Raw genomic sequence first — 21,428 nt, 5'->3', positions numbered from 1 at the left:
GATGCACTCCCAGTGCAGCTGAGGGACTCCCTCTGTCCACCTGGCCCCATGGAGGCTTCCAGAGCCAGGCAGGGGCTGCAGGGCTCAGGAGGAAATGAAATGGAAAAGCAGGAAAACGTACTGATAACCCAGTGGTGGGGGCCTACCCCCTCTTTGACGTGGGCAGGGAGCAAGGGGTGGAGGAAGGGCCCTTAGCACAGCGTGTTATCCAGGGGACCTGAGCTCCCCCAAGACACACTCTGCAGCTATTGTCCTCCCACCTAACCTAGGAGCCTCCAGGAGGGCAGGATTCCCACCTCTCCTGGTCTTTAAAATGCAGTGCATATCCAAAGCAAAGTATAAACAGTAATTAATAATCACAGCAGCTGGGTGTGTGACAGGGACATCCTAAAGAATAAACACTTCAAATGGAGACATCTCAGCATCTCGTGGCCGCGCAGCCACATGCCATGGGCTGCCAATTACTGCAGATGATGGCATTGAGCTCTCCCACCCATTCTCACCACTCTGCCTGCTGCTTTCACTTGTACAGCGGTGGATGCTAGCTCACCAGCCATGGCTGGACCTTGCTCCACGCGCTGATGAAACCACGTGCTGCTCACAGCTGGCAGGTCCACAGGGCAGCTTTGCCCATCACCGTGCTTCCTCCGCATGCCATTGCCCCTGGGCTGGGCTGGCATCTGTTGCCCCACCAGTGAGGGTTCATAACCCAGAGCAATTCAAGCGCAAAGTTCTCCAGACACAGGTCCTGCTGCCGCCGGCGCCGTCCCGTCGTGTGGCACAGCCGAGGACAGAGCACCGCAGCCAAGCTGGCTTCTTATCTCCTTGCAGTCTCCAGCGCCACACGCCCATCCCAGGGCATTGTGTGTACTCATGGTGATAATCCCAGAGCACCGACCAGCCAGGAGGAGAGGAAAACACCTGAAACAAAATGACCTGCGCACTTGTGGAATCGCTCGTTATTTAGAAGTGAAATTTCAGAAATGAAAGGCAATCGTCTTGTGGTCAGCGAGAGGCAGCATGTTGAAACCCAGTGACAGGGTAATGCGGGTCTTTTCTGCTAATCAAACCAAATCCAAATGAGGCAAGCAAATCTGCGCTTTCCTCGATGGAACCCCACACGAGGTCTGCAATAAAACCCCACACAATCGAGAGAAAGGCTGAACTTTGCGCTGCGTCCAAGATTTTTCTGGAGGTGGAAGCTGGATGGTCCCATTGCACAAGCTGCCTCTTACGCCCCGAGGCCGGGCAGCTGCAGCAATGCTTCTGCTGTGGGCTGGGGTCCAGGCAAAGGGTCCTGCTCTTCCATCTGTGGAGTGGCTCGTGAGGAAATGGGCCAAGGGTAGCAAAGGAGGAAGTGCTGAGATGAAGGAGGAGAAGGCCACTGTGCTTAGCTAAGGAGATTTTGTTGTGGGTAGAGAACAGAGCAGCTGAAGTGAAGGGAAGGGACAGGATGTTGAAGGTTGTTTGGCTTAGGAGAGAAAGAAACCCTCTAATTGTTGTGACTGGGGAGTGTTCTGGGCAAAGGCTCAAGAGGACTCTGGTCAAATAAAAGATCACAAAGCTGAAGACAGCCTGGAAGGGAGGCAGACAGCCTGAGGCTTTGTCACTGCCTGGAGAAACAGCCCTGCTTCCCTGGAGGTAGTCCCCAGATCACCTTCCTCCTGTGCCATGTGGTGTCAGAGAGCAGCGCGCCAGGTGAGCTGCCCTGAAGGACAACCATTAACAAAAGCAAGGTCTCTCTTTGTTGACTCCTCGGCTCTTGTGGTGATGGTGCTGTCACAGAGACCCACAGAGTCTCAGCCCACCCAGGCCTGGGGGAGTCACATTCAGTTGCTGCTGCGGAGAGGAAACTAAGATTTGAAAGCAGGGTGTTTGTCCCCTGCTCTGCTGAGCTGTACCTTGGACTTGGGCAGTCGGGCTGCACACAAGGCGAAGCCAAGGGAAGTCATTGGCTCTGTGGAAAGACACTGCCACTGCAGGAATAGAGACCCCAGTAATGCAGAAGAGAATAAATGATGAGGCATGGCTACAGGGAGAGCTGGCCTTCCCCGTCCTAGGCACAAACATTGGGAATACCCCAGGAAGCTGAGGTTCTTTAGATGGTATTTAAGAAATGTAATAAATACAAAATTCAATATTATTAAACGGTCTGGTGTTAACAGTGCCGTGAGTATACATATATGTAAACAGCATGGAGTGCTGCCAGCTCAGCCCCGAGGCTTTGATCCTCCCCAAGGATCCAGATCTGCCAAGTAATTTGGTTTGGCTGGGGAGAACTGTTGGGAGGGGGGAAACATCTTTGGTGTTAACTCATCTCTTAAGTATCTGTGCAACTGCAACAAAAACTAAGCGCATGCTTGCACAGAGAGACCTGGGAGGAGTATGAGATTTTCAGATTATCCGGGGTGCTCCGCTCCATCTCTGTGCGGTGAGCATGGTCTGCAGGAGAGCTCCTGCTGCTCACTGCTAACAGAAGGTGAGGAAAGCACTTGCCATTATCCAGGCCCTCACCAGCACCTGAAGAGATTGGCTATTTCCTTCCCACTTCGAGGTCAGACAGAAAACATATAGACAAGAAACAGACCAGAGAGTACAAGCCTGGAAACTCAAGTACGTGCCCCCACAGAAGAGGCGCAGCGATCCTTTAGGACTGAGCTGGACTAGTGGTTGCCCGTGGCTGGCCCGTGCTTCCCTGTGCTCGCCTCCCGGGAGCCCGGCTGCCAGGGGCACAACTGCCCAGCCAGCGGGGACAGCTTAATTTGTTTTCTCCCTGCTTGCTTTGGAATCTCAGAGCTCAGCACACTGCAAAGCCAGCATTGCTCGGCTGTGCGAGACACCCCTTGACCGGGCCGGCCTCCACCCCGGCGTGGAGAAGAGGCGCCCTGTGCTCCTGCACAAAGCCTCAGTCAACGGGCCTGGAGAGCCGCCACCACCCACTTCAGCTCCGGGAAATGGGGATTCCCTCCTGCCTTCCCCAGGCAAACCCTGCCCAGTGGGCTGCAGGAAGCTAGGAAAGAATGGCCCAGCCAGGGGAAGGAAGTGGAGGATGGAGACAAAGCGTGGGACACAGGGAATCACAGAACGCTAGGTTGGAAGGGACCTCAAGGATCTGGACCTGGTCCAACCTTTTCAGGTGATCTATAGTCTGAATGAGATGCCCAGCACCCTATCCATCTGAGCCTTAGAAGTGTTCCAGTGTAGAGGAACCCACTGCTTCCCTGGGGAGATTATTCCAATGTTTAACTGTCCTCATGGTGAAAAACAGTCTTCTGGAATCCCATCATGATCATAGAATCATAGAATCACCAGGTTGGAAAAGCTCTCTTGGATTACCGAGTCCAACCATTCCCATCTGCCACTAAACCACGTCCCTGAGCGCCTCATCCACCCGTCTGTTAACCCCCTCCAGGGATGGGGACTCCCCCCTCCCTGGGCAGCCTCTGACAGAGCCCCATGACCTTTCCTGGGAATTTTTTTTCCCTGTATCCAGCCTGACCCTCCCCTGGCGCAGCTTGAGGCCATTCCCCCTCGTCCTGTCCCCTGACACTGGGGAGAAGAGCTCAGCTCCCTCCTCTCCACAACCTCCTTTCAGGCAGTTGCAGAGAGCGATGAGGTCTCCCCTCAGCCTCCTCAAGGCTAAACACCCCCCGGTGCCTCAGCCGCTCCTCTTGTTCTCCAGCCCTTTCCCAGCTCCATTGCTCTTCTCCGGACACACTCCAGAGCCTCAACATCCTTCTTGGAGCGAGAACCGCACACAGGATTCGAGGTGCATCTCCCCAGTGCCGAGTCCAGGGGCACAATCCCCTCCCCGGCCCTGCTGGCGATGCCAATTCTGATCCCAGCCAGGACGCCATTGGCCTCCTTGGCCCCCGGGGACACTGCTGCCTCACGGTCAGCCCCTGTCACCCCACACCCCCGGGATTTCCCGGGACACCCACGGCCCCTCATCTCTTCCAGGTGACACCTTGTGCAAAGGCAGTCTCCATGCCCGCGGCAGCCCCCCCCCCCCCCGCCCCCTGTGCCGGTGACAATGACCCCCGCCCCCTCGCGCCCCCCCCGGGGGTGTCCCGGGGCCGCCCCTGCACGTGCCCCCCGCGCGGCCGGGAGGGGCCTCCTCCGCGCTGGCCCCGCCCCCCGCGGCCAATCCCGGCGCTGTTGCCGGGGCCGCGCCGGCCGCCTGACGTTGCCCGGGAGACGGCGGAACGTTGAAAACACACAAACCCGTGCTGACGTCGGTGCGTGGTTTCCGTAGCGACGGACCAGCAACGTCATCGCCGCCCCCCCCGCCCCCCCCCCCGCCGGAGCGACGGCGTCAGCCGCGGCGGGAGGGGCGGGGCCGCGTCGCCATGGCAGCGGCGGGGGGCGGGGCGCGGTCGCCACGGGAGCGCGAGCGGCTGTTGTTTGTTTGGGGCCGGGCGGGAGCCGCGCCCCGCCCACGTGGCTGCCGGCGGGGCTGCACCGGGGCCCGGGGCACCCCGGGAGACCCCGCTGTCCCCGGCAGACGCCGGGGAGCCCCCGAGAGCTCCCGCTGCCCCCGAGCCCCGGGGAGCCCTTCAGAGCCCCCGGAGCCCCTGAACCCCCTGAGAATCCCCATAACACCGGAGCCCCAAAAGCCCCCAGGGAGCCCCCGCAGCACCGGAGCCCCTGAACCCCCCTGAGAGCCCCCTCAGCACCAGAGCCCCTGAACCCCCTGAGAGTCCCCATAACACCGGAGCCCCTGAACCCCCCGAGAGCCCCTGAACCCCCCGTGACCCCCCGCAGCACCGAAGCCCCTGAACCCCCTGAGAGCCCCCACTGCACCGGAGCCCCCAAAGCCCCCGGGGAGCCCCCGGAGCCCCTGAACCCCCCAAGACCCTCCGCAGCACCGGAGCCCCCAAAGCCCCCGGGGAGCCCCCGCAGCACCGGAGCCCCTGAACCCCCTGAGAGCCCCTGCAGCCCCGGAGCCCCTGAACCCTCTGAGAGCCCCCGTAGCACCGGAGCCCCTAAACCCCCTGAGAGCCCCCGCAGCACCGGAGCCCTGCAGCCCCGGAGCCCCGCAGCCCCCGGGGAGCCCCCGGAGCCCCTCAGCCGGCCCCGGGGGGAGGCGGTGGCTGCCCGGTGCCAGGAGGGCGGGGGTTTGGAAACCTGCGCAGGGAAACGGGCCGAGGGTTAAAAATAACCCCGCTGAACAGGAGCGTTTATTTTTAACAGGGATCAGCTGTGCAGCCCGTCCTGGGTGGAGGCGCTGGGACGGATGGACAGATGGACAGACGGGCCGGACAGATGTGCTCCGAGCTCCAGCCGCGCTGTGGGCACGGGCTGAGCACCCACAGTGCCGTGTGCTTGGCTCCCGGGCGCCGAGTGGGCTACGAGTGGATAGGGGACATCAAGCAAACCTCAGAAATGTGGCCTCGAAACAAAACTACCAAAAAGTGAACCGCGACTGTTGCAGCATTTTCTGGTCCGTGGGTTGAAGAGCGTCCAGGTCCATCCCCTCCCAGTGGCATCCTCTGCAGCGCCTGCTCTGCCCACGCCGCCCAGCAGCCCTCGCCCAGCGCAGCACGGGGCATGTAGTGACCGGCAGTGGTGGGGACCAGACACACCAAACCCTCCTCCCTGCACTCAGGTGGCACAGGCTGCTCCAGAGAGCCCCACACCCGCTATCCTCCCTCCTCCCCAGCTGCTGCGCTTTGGGTGTCTTTCCTGCTGACATCACCTTCCTCCCCTACAATGCACAATGGCCAAAGCCTTCCCAGGTGAGACACCTGGCGCAGAGAACCGGCTGGTGGGGCAACCCACCCACCAACATTTTCCCCTTGCACTGGGGGCAGGGAGGTGGGTGCTGCTGGTCGAGGGGCTGCCTGAAATCCCAAATGCCATCTCAGCATCAGGGGTTGCACCAGGACCACCAGTATACGGGAGAGGAGGAAACTTCAGGGCTGCCCCAGCACCAACCGTCGCGTTGGGTGCCTGCGGGGTGGGAACTCCCAGTGCCTCTTCCCGCCGCCACCATCTGCTGAGGACAGCAAAGTGGAAACCAGCTGCTTGCCCAACCCTAGCCATCAGCCGGGCTGTTGTCATTGCCGCTTGCTTTACATCATCTCTGTTTGGTTTGGCAGGCTGAGGGCAGCAGGTTCAAGCTGGGATATTTTACGAGGGCTGGTTCCTGTCCCACCCCTCGTCGGCGAACACGGTGTACATTGAGGATACCCTCGTCCCACAGCCCTGGGGCAGGAAAGGGTGCGGCTGAAATTAGTGTTTGCTTCTCAAGGGCAAGCCTGAAGTGTTGGTGTTTGGAAAGGTAATCACCGGGCGTGAGAATTGTCACGGCATGGTCACAGCAGCTCCCCACACGCCATGGGTGCGTGGCCACCTCCACCTGGGGACCACTGGCCATGTGGGAAAGTGTGGGTGGGTGGCCAAAGGCAGGGATCACGCCTGGGGTCTGGCCGGCTGCAATGCGGAGCATGTCTAAAGTTACGTGCCAGGGTGACTGAGGACAACGGGACAGATATCCCACCGGGACAGATACTCCCGCACAGCCCTTGCCCCAGGCAGTGCTGGCTACTGACACCTGGTACGCAGGGGGTGCTCCATTTCCATCTGAGACGCGTCTTGTCCAGATGGTAGGAGGAGTGGTTTCTCCTCCACCTTTCATACTGAAGTGAGAAAGGAAAAACACCACTAATTATTCCCACTGCTCCCCTCTTCCCAGGACAGACCGCCCGCCCCCTGGCACCGTCCCATCCCAGGGTGTGGGCGATGGGGCTGCCAGCACAGGCATTCACCTCTCCTGGGCTGCAGGGAGCCGCAGAGGGCAATTAGCCCAGTGTCCTCCTCATTAGCTCCTGTCTCAGCTCAGTCAACCAGGCAGTCCTGGTTCCCCATCCTGCCAGGGCTGAGGTGTCTCCCTGCCGTCTGCCACAGGACCTCACCCGTGGGGAAGGAGCAGCGGGGCAGAGGACAGAGGTCAACATGCAGCAGCAGTTCCAGTTGCCTCCACCCAGCCCTGCCCTGGCTGCTCCTTCCCAAACCCACCGTGCCCGGTGGTGCGCAGTCCCAGCCGAGCAGTGATGTGGGGCAGGCACAGGCGGTGGGTTGGGGTGTAAGGGGGGCAGCCGCACAGCCCTCTGTTGTTCCTGGTCCACCTATTTCTGTCCCTTGTGCTGCCATAGGGGCACGCAGCCATGTGGGAAGCCAGATGAGAGAGCTGACCTGGCTGGAAACAGCACACACTATTTTGGCAGGTTGGAGCTCAGCTTGGGCCACTTTCTGCTCGGGCTTTCCATGGGCTGAGCTGCTGCCAGGGCCCTCTCCCTCCTGGAGATCCCACTCCACTGGCCGGGTCCAGCTCTTGGCCGTGGGGTAAGGAGCTGCCCTCTTGCGCTACCCCAGCAGAAAACCCTTTGCTGCCTTTTGTCAATCAGCCCTCTGCCTGTTTAGCAAGGTGAGATGTCTGGGAGCAAAGTCAGGAGGCAGCAGCTGGTGCGAGGGAGCAGGTTGGGTTTTGTGCCAGGCGGAATGGGAAAAGCCAGCCCACGGCAGCTCGGCTCCAACCGCTGTGGAGCTGCAACCTGGGCGGCCGGGCACTCACCTGTCCCAGCGTGATGCGGGGTGTGGTGCCAGCAGCTGCCCAACTCCCTCTAAATCATCTGATCCAAATCTGGGAGGAACAGCCAGCGCTTCCCAAGCCAAACCAGCGTGCACGGTGTTGCTCTGGAGCATTGCACAGGCAGACAACTAACCCCTGGAAAACAGAAGATGAGGGCTTCTCTGCCAGATCAGCTCCTGGATCTGTTTTGCGAAGCAGCTGCACGGGGTTGTGCTGGCACAACAGTGAGGATGCAAGCGAGTACTAAGGAGCTGGGATTGCTTAGGTCACTTCAAACAGCCCGGGCACCAAAAATGTGTAACCACGGCCCCACAGGTGACCCCAAGCCAACAGAACTCCAGTTACCTGCAGAGCCTTTTTGAGTCCAAGCCTGGGACAAGTCATTGCTGAATTGCCTCACCAGGACAGGCTTTAATGAGTGCTGGAGCCACGCTCTCCCAGGAGGGCTTGGGCAAGGGGGGGGGCACCTGCCCTTTTACACAATATTTGAGTGTTTTTGCACTTCCCTGCAGAACTGGGAGGGGGGTAGGGGCGTTCAGCTGCCCTCCCATTCCAGTTGATCCCAAGCCTGTAACATTTTCACTGCCTGAATCATTTCAGTTTCTTCGCACATTTCTCGGTTGCTCTGGTGGCAGTTCTGGTGGCTTTAGTGGCCTCTGTCCCCCAGGCAGTATTCACAGCGAGGGACACCCGCAGGAGCGTGGCAGAGGGCTGAGTAATAGCATCAGTGCTCTTCTCTCCCTTCACCCTGAACACGTGCTGCTCATCCCGCACTATAGGGGCTCACAGAGCCGCTGCGCGCTCCGCGCAAATCCTCTCCCTCCACGCACGCCAAATCTCTCTGCACAATCTTTGGGATGCTCCCTCCTATCCCATGCTGGGCTACGCTAATCCTCTTGGCACCGATTGTCCTCTCCCTCCCCAGCAAGCAGGATCGCTCTGTAGTGAGCCGCTTGCTGCGATCGTGACTGTTGGGAAACAGTTTAACTTCCTACGGGAGCGGCAGCCGTTGCCTGTCAGCCTGCGCCTGGCGCTCACAACGCCTCCAGAACTCACAGCCCTTCTTCCTTCTCCCTGACGTGCGCACATGCACGCTCCTACATGCACAGCCGTCCCTCCTCCGGCATGCCTTCTGCGCCCGCTGGTTTCCCAGGGGCCACATACTGCTCCGCCTGGAGCTGGGAGAGGATACACGAGGAGAATGGGTATAGGTCCTTGCCGGGAAGACCCTGAGATGGCAGTTCTACCACCCCAGCCAGCAGCTCCCTGGGTGGGTGGGCGATGGCCGTACGCAGCTGGCAGCCCCCTTTCCTGGTCGGTTGTCCCACACCCAGCAGTGCGTCCCCGGGAGCAGCCGGACGGCAGGCATGGGCTTTTTAGGCAGGCACACGCCTGGGGGAGATGTCGGATGCCGTGGCTGCCATAGAGGCTTGGCAGCGTTCCCGGGAGGTGACTCTTTAGGAAGTGGGTGCGTCCTGCCGGTGCCGCTGCAGGAGTCCCAGCGGGAACTGCGTGGGAGCGAGGAGAGCCATGGAGCAGGCTGGGCCCTGGTTTGACCCCTGGTCAATGGGGAGAAGGCAGCTTTGACGTGAGTCAGCAACAGAGCTGGGTGCGGGAGAAGCAGGGCCTGGAGAGCAGAGGAGCAGGGAGGTGCTGATCAGTATCGCGACACATCCTCATCACTTCAGCTTCCACACTGCGCTAATTAAATATGCTGGCTTGCACGAGAAAGAAAGGCAAGAGGCATTCCCCCAAATTCCCTCCGGGCTGTGGGCTCTGGTGCATAACCCAGATGTTGGCAGACCACGCACGTGCCAGACAAAGGAGGAGGAGGCACTCCTGGTCCCACAACCTCCTGCCAAAAAATTCCCAAACCTGCAAGCCCAAAGCTTGCTGCCTTGCCACACCAGCCTGGGTCCAGACCCTGGAGCGCTGCGGACAAAGCCACTGTCTAGGAGAGCCAGGCGTGGAGGAGCTGCAGTCCCTGCGGGCGAGGAACCCTGCACAATGCCTCCACACCCCACAGTTGGGTAATAGCTGTTGCGTGGAGGCTGAGCGCTGCGGTCAGCTAGCATGGGACAGGATTGCCGCCGTGCCTTACGTGCGGGAGGTCAGCCCTGGGAGCAGCCCTTGGGATCTCACAGGGGCTCAGCCGGTGTCTCACCACAGGACCTCGGAGTGCCAGGGAGTACACGCGACGAGAGCAGGAGCCCCTCGCTTCCCTTCCACCCTATGGGGGCCCCCAACATGCTGCCCAGCTCACAGGGGGGCTGGGCTGACCATGCCAGGCTCCTCTGCGGTCCCGCTGGCCTCCTGCACAGCTGCAGAGGTCCCATGGGGACAGAAGCCTTCTGCTGCTGTTGCTGCTGCTGCTGCCACCTAACGGAGCTGCTCCTCTGTCCTGGGTGAGATGAGAGCATCGGTGCTCTGCAGCCGGCTGTGCGGGGAGCTGGAACAGGTGAAACCTTTGAGTGCATGTCACACCACACGGTGAGGAGGAGACCTGGTCTCCCCCTATAGATGGTTGCCCTTGAATCTCGCTGACATGCTCTCTCTCTGTACGTGCAAACGTACGGCACATCTGGCCCATGCGGCTGCATCCGAGCCAGCGGTTCGTGGCAGCTGAGATGGGGAAAGCAAAGCAGCTCCCAAGTGATGCAGGTCATGGCAGGTTGCTTTATATAACCCACAGCCACAGAGAAAACCAAAATAGCTGCTTCCCCGCTGCTCAGTTCGTCTCTACCATCAAACACGGATAAAATTAGAGCAGGCGGTGACGTACACCTACGTCTACACAGGGACTCCAGGGAGACGGAGGGAGCCGGCTCAGGGCTCTGCCATTAGCGGCACAACCTGCCAGAGCTTTCAAGTAAAATCTGTCAGCGAGGCTGGTGTGTGGCCGCAGGGGACAGGTGTGTGGAAGTGGAGGAGGTGATGGGGGGAAAAGGGACACAGCTACTGAAGGCACTTGGGGACCACTGCACGCCTGTCACTGCCTTTTGGGAACACGGGCAGAGCGCTTGCACGCAAGCTGGTCGTCAACACTGTGCAGACCCTCGCTTTCCCAGGCAGATACCACAGGGGTCAGAGCAGAACTGCTGTGAAGGCTGAGCTCTGGACTGATGCGTCTCAGAGTGCTGAGTCCCTGAGCAGAGGACTGCTGGAGCAGGAATCCTTCTGCCAGAGCTTTCGAGCAAACACACCTTCACGGGCCGGGACCCAGAGCTGCCACTGTCCCCTGGGATGTGACGCGCACAGCTGCCCAGACCCATTCTGTCCCTGCAGACTTTGCAACCTGGTGGAGCCCCAGGCTACAGAAAGGTGGTGAAAAGCTGATTCAGAAAACACCACATGGAAACTCAGATCCCTTTAAGAAAAAAAATGAACAGGAAAAAAAGAGCCAGGACAAAAGCCTAGGCTATAAGCTGGAAAAGTCACCTACATCTCTGTATAGACACCCAAACAATATCTGAGACTTTCACTGATGACATGAGAAACTGTGACTGCTCAAAGCCTCTGAATACCAGGTAAAGAAAATAATGTCATTGTCCAAAGTGCACACAGATGGAGGTATCTAACTTCATCTCTCCCTTTTGCGTGCATTGGCTTTGATTTTTATTGTCTGGTTTGCTGGTCTGAACAGAGGAGACAGAGCCAGGAATGCAGTTATCTGCTATGCTGTGACATTGCCCCAGTCTGTGACCTTGGGCACATCTTTCCCTGACGTCCACATGTCTTCATGGGTGCTCTGGTGTCCTATCCTTTTCTTTGGGGTCAATGTTCTCCATCTTCATTCAGCTGACAGGGTAAGGATTTGGTAAGGTGAGTGAGTTAATGTTTGTCAAACACCGAAGACATGAAGAACCTGGGAGAAAACCTCTGTATTAATCTTTATTTATGGGAAAGCAATGCCCTCCCCCCCAAAATAAAAGAACATAAAATTGCTTTCCTGGTCTGAGAGACATCTGCCCACTCATAAAGGTAATTTACGCCCCACCCCTTGCAGCTTTGCCACTTTTGCCCTCCACCTCTGTCACAGGACAGTGCTGGATACCTCTGCTTTTGGAGAGGTGGCTCAGATTCCAGCCAGCTCCTGGAGACAGGAATCACAGATATGTACAGCAGCACAGCAAGAGGCATGCTAGGCAGCCACAGCAGCGGCTCTTCACACTAGGCTTGAAAAAACACACAAACTAAATGAAATCTGTTCATCTTCCCAATGAGTTCCTGGAGTCGACAGGGGAGAAGTGGCCAGACAAGAGGAGGGATGCCTGTGTCACGCTGCAAGGTCCCTCCTTGCTCAGTCTTGTCCTCAGCCTGCTGAGGCCACCTGGAACTTGCTGGTATTTCCTTGACGACATTGTTTGCCGAGCATCCAGCTCTGCCTGTTATCATATCTCATTAACTTCTAAGGAATTGCCCTGCAATCCAGTTGTCAACCATAGGGTGCGGAACAATCCACACGTCTCTGCGTCCTCTGTTATCTTCTCCTTTGGCCCACGACGAGGGCGGGAGACGCACGCCCACAGCGCACCGAAGCACCTGGAGTGGCACCGGGCTGGTTTTGCATATTCAGTGAGGCGGTTCAGAAATGGTGTTTGGGAATCAAAGGGCTTCATGTGACTGTACAGCAAATCCAGCTTCTCTGGGTTGGCACTGAAGTCCGTGTGACTCCTCCTGGACACAAACAGCTGCAGCTGCATGGCCCAGTGCAGCCTTGTGCCCCTGCGATGCTTCTCCAGACCGTTCCGTCAGCCCCACGCGTGGGCAGAGCTGCTGGTACTGCCTGCCAGGCGGGCAGAGGGCATCCATCCTGTGGTTGCCCAGGTTACCAGGTTCCTTCATTTCACTGAAATCACTGGTTTATTAGTAGCAGAAAGACTCTGAGAGGCAGAGAAGACAGAGTTGCAAGAGACCATCAAGAATGAGACATGCCTGAAGAGCCCACAAATAGATCTTTTCCTCTCAGGCCACGAATCGCCGCTCCTCAGGCCATGCTGGCTGTTGCTGAAGAGTTACAGGACACCAAAGGTGGATGAGGCAGCCATGGAATGGATGACGCAGCTTCTGGAAAAGCTGAGGAAGGGTTGCACAGCTCTACAGCACGGAATACCAGAAGACTTTAATGCCTCCACATCACCCACACCTTGTCTGTGCCCTCTCCTGCAAACCAGCTGTTGAGGGATGGGAGAAGTCACACACGGACAATGAAAATCAGGTATGTTTGTTGCAGGTAAGGGCAGAAAAGCACTATGACACAGGTTGGGATTCCCCTGGGGCTGTTGGAGGACTGGTTTTTACTAGTGAGGATCTCTGCTGGGATGAGATGAATGGGAAGCAGGATTAATTTGCAATCCCTCTTACGTCAGGAAGAGTTAACGACTGGGATTTCCCTCCAGTTATCCTGGGGGAATTGGAGCTCATTTTACAAGCTCTCACCCATTATCAGGCGAGAAGCCATTCTTGGGCTGTTTGAGTCTCTTTAGAAGACAATTGTTTCCCAGAAGCCATTCTTGGGCTGTTTGAGTCTCTTTAGAAGACAATTGTTTCCCGTGAGCAGTAGGGAGGAGCAGCCTGGCACAACTGTGGTCTGAAAAGGATACTTTTGAGAGGAGCATCTTTTTTCCTCAGCACATTGCTCTTTCATAACTGTTCTGTAGCCCAAAATAACCTGTCCTGGCAGCTGGTTGCTTGCATAAAGAGGAAGCTGAGGCCCTCAATGAGGTCAAAGGGAAGAGCACCCTGTCTAGACTAACATCCCTGGGGATTTCAGTCCCAGCCTCTTGGAAAGCCCCCTGGTCCAGAATTGCCCTGGTGAGTCAGAGCCACTTGCACAAAGCCAGCACAGATACAAACTCCAGAGCTACCCCACCGCTCTGACATCTCTCCTGTGTCCTGCTCTTCTTGGGAAGGCTTCCGCAGGGCAAAGGAAATTTCCAAGTTGCTCTTACCCCTTGATCCTTATCGGCTCTTCCTAGCCATGCTGCAGTACAGACGAGAACCTGCAACTGCACATCCCATGCATCTTCACTGCCTGATTTCCCTTCCCTCTTGCTGCTCACTAAGAGGTCTCTCTCTTAACATTGCCCGTATCAGATGTTACACGTGCGATGGCTTTGGTGCTCACTAATCCCAGCGCAGCAGCAGAGCTTGCAAGGCCCACTGATCTTTAGTACGATGCTCAGGAGTGACTTTCTGTCCGTGGCCAGCGGGGAGAAAACCAGTATCCCTGAAGTACCTCTTCCCTGGGTTTTGCGGTGCCCCCAGCACCCCCACTCAGCCTGGCCGCTCAGCTCACCCTTGCAGAAGGAACTCTACAATGCAGAAGTTGCCCATCTGCACCAAGTGGCCGCAGCGGCTGTGGTTTGGGTGAGCCATCCTGCCCCACAGATGTCTTCTGTAGAGGAGTTATTAATATTCCTGTTGCCCGTGTACCATGCTGACTAGCTTCCAGGGATAAGTGCTCTCCTCATGTGCCTGTGGAGAAAAGGGACTTCCCAGACCTAATTCATTGCTTCCCATTCCTGCTTTCTTACCCACCAATCTCTGCCGAGGCTATGAATATGTCCTGCTGAATCAGTGTTCATCCAGCCAACTTCCCTGTTTCATAAGGGGAAATATTTATAATCTAACACTCAAGCCACCACACAGTGCAGCTGGTGGAAGACATCCAATAAACATCCCATCTAACTGCTGCCATCGCTGCCAAGCGTCCTCAAAAGAGTTGGCTACTTAAATACCATTCAAATGCGCTGTTACTGATATGTAAGAGATAATATCAATATGGGTTGAGCTATTTGTTAGGTACTGACCACTCCGATGAGCTGCATGAAGAAATGTTTTTCATGTAAACCTTCAAATAATCAGCAAAGGTGTTCTGAGCTGAAAAATGTCGTGTCAGTCTGGAAGTATTCATTCAAGGTTGTCTTCAGCGGAGAACCTGGCTTGATACGCTTCACTGCGTCTAGCCTGGAGGTGTGGTTGAAATACACAGTGTCTTTGGGCATAAATGTCCTCTGTTTATTATTACCAGGTGACACGAGGATAATGCCATTCAGAAACAGTGGCTCCATAGCTACAGCTGACATTAATTTTGTGTTTAAAATAGGGAGTGACTCCTTTCTCTGGTCTTGGTGTTCCCTCTCCAGTGTTCTTGCACTCTCTTGCTGCGTAGAAGTACAAAAGCTCTGAGAACAGACAGATACTAACGACAAATAGCTGAGAAGTTAAAAATAATTCAAATTAGTCCTTGAAGAAATACAGCCTCTAGTTACAAATATTTTTGATGTTTGAACATCACCATAGTAGAATAGGCTTCCTACACAGCAAAAGCTTGCTGCTGTCGTTTGCAAAGCCTACACAGTTATATCCATTTTTTTAATTCCTGGGTATTTTTCACATTCCTTTTGACATGTGACAGCTTCTCTGGATGGTCACATTGAGAATTCAGTTCAGAATTTTTCTTTCAAAAACACAACTGAAGCCACAACTCACCTTAACTGGGGATCATTCGGAAGAGTTGCTTTTAAACACGTTTACACATGAGGCTTTCCCTGCACCTACTCATGTATTTCTCTCAGTCACTGCCTTTCCTCCACCTTACTTGAGAGCCGATTTGGCTACGTTCCCACCAGGTACAGCTGGAGGATAGGTCTTGTGACAGAGAGGCTTTTGGTTGTGAAAAACTGAAATGATTTTAAGGAAATACCTTCACAGACATTGGATAGGACAATGAAACTGGAAGGCATTTAAGTCAAGAATTCAGCAATATTAACAAACATTGAAATGTGTACGGCTGGTAAGAACATCCAGGTTTTTAAAAGTCAATGTATATTTTAAAAAGGATAGTAAGTCTTCTTCTGAGGTCCCCTGGGTAGCTCTAACTAGTAAAGCTTTGAGTTGTTGTGTGTATCACAAGCCGTTATCAGAGACAGAACAGTGAAGGAGCTGGCCTGGGGGTCCCCAGCAGCTGACAGGGATGGGGTGAGTGAGGACTCCTGATATGCATGAAAGTGAACCTAGCATGGCCAACCACCTCTTATTTAAGGTATTGTTTGTTGTGAATTTGCTTTATCTCTCCATTTCGCTCATTTGTTTTGTGCGCGAGGAGACTGCTCAGGCTTGTATGGAGCAGCAATACACAATGTAAGTAACTTCATACATGTGACTTCAGCATAAATTCAGTTTGAAGTAACTTGGGGTAAGATTTACTTCACCAGACACTTGGTTCAGGACAAGATGACCTTCTCTTGAGAGTAACCTTTTTCTCTCCATCACTTGGAAAGGGGATGCAGTCCCTGTGCCCCATCAGATGCAGAGAGGGATGCGATCAGACAGATGTCAGCTCTGGTCTTTTAAGAAAAAAATAACTGGAAAGTTATGCCCCAAACCTTGAAACGTACTCTCTTTTGTGCTGTCCTAAGTCTGCGTTGCGTTTCACAACTGAAAGACAAATAATGGTATGACAGCATTAGAGAGTTTGCTTGTTAAGACATGACAACACCCCAAACCTCTTTTTTTTTTTTCTTTTGAGTTATGGCTTAGGTAACAAATACCACGCAACCTTTTGTGGAGCTTTTTGAAAGCCTATGTAAACTACAATTTCTTATGCTGCCCGAGTAGAGGCATGTTTATCACAGAGGTCAGAGGAGGACGGGACGGGGGCTGGGGGGCTGAGAGGATGTAACAAACCTTGCAGAGGGTGGAAGTTCTAGGTGGACTCTTCATCGGGGTTTGTTGGGAAAGTTCATCCCGATGCAGTTGCCAGTGAGTAGGTGAGACCATTGGTCCTCTGCCAGCTGGGGAGCTCATGTGGCGCTGCTGCGGCCGTGGGCGAGGCAGGGCTCCAGTGGGAGCTGCCTCTTGGGAAAGGAGAACTGGCTCCCCTTGAGCTCCCCTAGAGCAGGGCAGTAGGTGAAAGTTGATGGGAAGTGAAGTGGGAGATTTCCTAAGAAAGCTAGGAGGGAGCCTTGCAAGCCTGCCAAGCTATTGCTTGAAAGCTGAAAACCTGCCTGGGAGCAGGCAGAGCACTGGGGAGAGAAGTAATGTAAGTGCTCGCTTCCTTAGAGTGGTTTGTGTGTGACTGAATCTGGGCTGTCTTTGATGAAGGGCGTTTCGTTTCCCGAAATCATAGAATAGTTTGGGTTGGAAGGGACCTTAAAGATCACCTAGTTCCAACCCCCCTGCCATGGGAAGGGACATCCCACTGGCTCAGGCTGCCCAAGAGCCATCCAACCTGACCTGGAACACCTCCACAATCTCCCTGGGTAACCTCTGCCAGTGCCTCACCCCTCTCATCGTGAAGAAATTCTTCCTTATGTCTAGTCTAAATGTGCCCCTCTCCACTTTATACCTAATCTCCCTCGTCCTATCCCTACAAGCCTTTGTAAACAGTTCCTCCCCAGCTTTCTTGCAGCCCCCTTCAGGCACTGTAAGGTCGCTATGAACCCATAGTGCGGATTAAGCCAGATATTCTTGATTTCAAGCAAAACCAATTCACATTTATGCAAGTTTTTTAATTACTTCAGGTAGAAATAACTTCAATCACTGGGTGAAATGGGAACAGATAGGTATAAATGTGTTGTAACAATAGTTTGTTTCCTCAAAGGCGTTGCCTTGTAAGTTTCTTGATGTCTAATGGTTATTTTATTCCATGCCTCTTATCCAAACACTAGATATTTTCACCATAGGGCCAGCACACAGTACCTGGGATCTCCAGGACAGAGTGCAGAGGAGGCAGAGCAGCGCGATGCTGTTTTAGGGCTGTTTAGCCACTGATTTATTTTTAGTTGATTGAAGAGCATCTCTATCTAGATCGTGATCACGATGGTGACTGTGATGGTTATATCCCAGCCATGAGTTCAAATATAGCTTCTTAAAAGGAGCTTGGTCTTGCAATTTCCAGAAGTGGATAAATAATTTTGCATGGTTAGTAAAAACAGCATTTCACAACGTAAGGCATATGTTATTTTTTACCAAATTTTTGCAGTAACTTGTAGTGGATTGCCAGGTGCGAGGCAGAATGCAAAAGGATTAGAACATAAAAGTAAGTCTAGAACAGATTTAACAAAACTGTTTCAAATTTTTATTGTCTAAAAGAAGAAAATGCAGAAATGCCATAGCAGCTGACGCAGAAATGGTAAAAAAAAAAAAAGCCTAATTACAGCATTCACACACATTCACACACATTGTTTCACAGAGACAGCAAATTAGTGTTGTTTTCTCCACTTACCATAGAGGAAAGATACTTTTTGTTGTGGCAAAAACTGACTGCTGCCAACACTGTGAACTTCTTTATCAGTTGGGAAAAAAACAGAGAAGCAGAGTGGGAAAGGGCATATTTTCCTCAGTTTCCATTGGTGTCTCAAACACAAAGATACACCCAAATTTGTCCAGGGCTCCTCTGTTAACACAGGGCTGAAAGCTGAATAATTAATTGTTCTCTTTATTATTTTCAAGACAGCAATGAAATTGCATCAGGGATATTTGGAAATCTAAAAAGTGTAGACAATCAAAACGGTTTACATTTTGGCAGGGTATCGTGACTGGCAGATGCCAAGGTAATAATGACTTTGGGGATACACCCATCTGCCCTGGGATTAGTGGCAGTGAGAACAAAGGCCTCCTTCCAGCTGATTGCCAAGCTCCCACGATGCGATGCGTAACACAGCAGACTGGGCTGTAGCAGGTCATCGCTTCATCTCTACGGTTGTGTAAGAAGTTATCAATCTCTTCTTCTCCTCTGTTAGGTGTTTCAGAATTACAGGAAGCATTTCCTTTTGCCAGCCTGCACTATGTGGGAACGGTAAGGCATGTCCCTGCATGACTATTCTTTCTAAACCCACAGCTGAACGGATCTGAACCTGCTTTCCTTCTGCCAGAAGTCACTTTGCACACTCAGGGAAGGCTGCCCCACTCCGTGTTTAAGAGCATTAAGGAATGGGAAGCTGGGGATTGGGAAGGGACTGGCAGCAACTCGGTACTACTTTCTTTCACAACATGCTAAAGCACTAAAGCATCTCTGATGGGGTTTTATAATTAGATCCGAACTTGCCTGCACGGCAGTTTCAAGCGCAATGCATCCACACGAGAGAGGGCTACAACAGAAACCGGGGGATAAATTTGTCAACCATAAATGTAGCTCATCTAAAAATGTACAGTGACAAACCGGCCACAACAGGGAGGGATTGTAGTCAGTTATATTTTGCTCTTTGATAGTTGACTTCACACATTGATTTTAGAAAATGAGGCTGCCTTAAAATAAATAGGCCACTTTCTCTGCTATTTGCCCCAGAAAACAAGGCATGAATGAACGTTTTAAATGTGCTAGAAGGCTGGGTACGTATCATCAGTATGAGGAATGTTCTGCACCAAGAGGTTTGTCGTGCTGTGTGTCTTTCATCAGGAATTTTGTGGTACAACATTACAACATTTCATATCTTCAGATTCTAGTAGTCTAGGTTTCTTAAAGCTTGTGAAATAATATCTATTTCTGCCTTAATTGCTGCAATGGAAAGAATGTTTTCATTGTGCAAATGCACTTTGACATATTGCAGAAAGAGCTAAATATTTATTTTGTTAAAGTTAACCTTCCAAATAATTTAATTGCCCAAGTAAGGAAAGGTTTGTGAACAAATTAGAAAAATAAAGATATATTGAGGTGTGCAAGAAATGACCTAAATCCAATTTCAATCAATAAACTGGAGTGTAAAGCGAAGTAACAGGCTGGATATTTGAGCACAGTCGATGTTCACCTACAAGATACATGCTCTGCTAGGGAAAATTTCCTAAAATGCCATTTAAATGAAGGGCAAAGGTCTGGTGTTTGGAGGGGTCTTTTTGTGAGGGTCCTCCTTAGTTTCCTCCAAGCAAGGAGGTCACTCCGTCACCGTACACTTCGGCTTAAGTTTCCATTCCTTCATACACTGAGCTTCATCGTCTTGATTCAGTAAATAAGAGCACAAGGACGCGAAACACAGAGCTGTTCCTTGAAATGCTCTGGCCATGGCACGGCCTCTCTTCCTCTCCACGTGAACATCTATTAGGTTCTTTGCTTTAAGCCTCTTAAGGTGAAGCTTGCACTGATTCCTGGTTATTGCTTGTCATTAAAGACATGAGAGAGGACTGGTGGGGTATAAGAAATAGAAGTGAAACAATGGTGTAACTTTTTTGTACTCAAGCTAACACAAATCAAAGAGCTTTTTTGCTTTCTAGCATTATTACTATCCATTTATTTCTTCCTGCTTTTCCTTATGTCTCAACACATCCAAGTATTCACAGCCAATCCCAAAAGCTGCTGTCGTGGCCGTAACCACACACTCGGGAAATCTTCATCCTCTCTCCCAGCCTGCATGAAGGCTGGTTACAACCCAGGGCAAAGCGCTTTTTGCACATCCATTCCCACACGTTCTCCCCACGCTGTGGGCCCACGGAGCAGGCAGAGAGGGGAGGAGAGCTGGTGATGGGGTGCCAGGGTGAGTGACGGTCGCTGGCTGGTCCGTGGGTTATTAGTGCTATGTTCCTGAAGAGTAAAACAGACCAAGAGGAAAGAAAACATAGATACGAGCACGTGCTGGAAACAGAGGGAAAAAGATAATCCTCTGAGCATCTTTAAACATCATCATATGCCGTTAAAGTCACTGGCGTACCTCTGCCGCTACCCTATTTGCAGGATGCTGGTCCCAAGAAGCGAGACATCTGAAAGAGATAGATTTTGTTGGCTGAACAGGACAAGAAGGAAGTAACTCAGAAGATTTTAAAAACACCAATTAAACAGTGAGTGCAGCCCCCAGGGAAGGACCTGGGGCCACCAGTTGTACGGGGCTCCAGGATGCTCGGGTTGCTGGTCCATCCCCAGTACCTTTCTCTGCACTGGAGTGCCACTTGGCTTTTTATAGTAATTTCTTTAATGGATTACATCATATTAATAATTAGAATGCACTATCAGGGGAGACTTTATAGTGGCTTTCCAGTACTTAAAGGGGGCCTTCAAGAAAGCTGAGGAGGGGCTCTTTATCAGGAAGTGCAGGGATAGGATGATGGGGAATGTTTTTAAGCTGAAAGACTGAAGATTTAGATCAGATATTGGGAAGAATTTTTTTACTGTGAGAGTGGTGAACCACTGGCACAGGTTGCCCCGGGGAGCTGTGGATGCCAAATCCCTTGAGGGGATCAAAGCTAGGCTGGAAGGGGCTTTAAGCAGCCTGATCCAGCGGGAGGAGTCCCTGCCCAGGGCAGGGGGAAGGTGAAGCTCAATATGAGCCGGCAATGTGCGCTCGCAGCCCAGAAGGCCAACCATATCCTGGGCTGCATCCAAAGCAGCGTGGCCAGCAGGGAGGGAGGGGATTCTGCCCCTCTATTCTGCTCTTGTGAGACCTCATCTGGAGTATTGCGTTCAATTCTGGAATCCTCAACGTGAGAAGGACATGGAGCTGTTGGAAAGAGCCCAAAGGAGGGCTACAAAGATGATCAGAGGGCTGGAGCACCTTCCCTATGAGGACAGGCTGAGAAAGTTGATTTTGTTCAGCCTGGAGAAGGCTCTGAGGAGACCTTACAGTGGCCTTCCAGTACCTGAAGGGGCTACAGGAGAGCTGGAGAGGGGCTGTTCATAAAGGCTTGTGGGGATAGGATGAGAGCGAATGGGTATAAACTGGAGAGGGGCAGATTTAGACTGGACATTAGGAAGAATTTCTTCACCATGAGGGTGGTGGGACACTGGCCCAGGTTGCCCAGGGAAGCTGTGGCTGCCCCATTCCTGGAGGTGTTCCAGGCCAGGTTGGATGGGGCTTTGAACAACCTGATCCACTGGGAGGTGTCCTATGGCAGGGGGGTGTAA

This window comes from Cuculus canorus, chromosome 5 (assembly GCF_017976375.1).
Source record: "Cuculus canorus isolate bCucCan1 chromosome 5, bCucCan1.pri, whole genome shotgun sequence".
NCBI classification, from domain to species: Eukaryota; Metazoa; Chordata; class Aves; order Cuculiformes; family Cuculidae; genus Cuculus; species Cuculus canorus.
The sequence above is the reverse complement of the archived record's forward strand: the minus strand, read 5'-3'. Positions refer to the sequence as shown.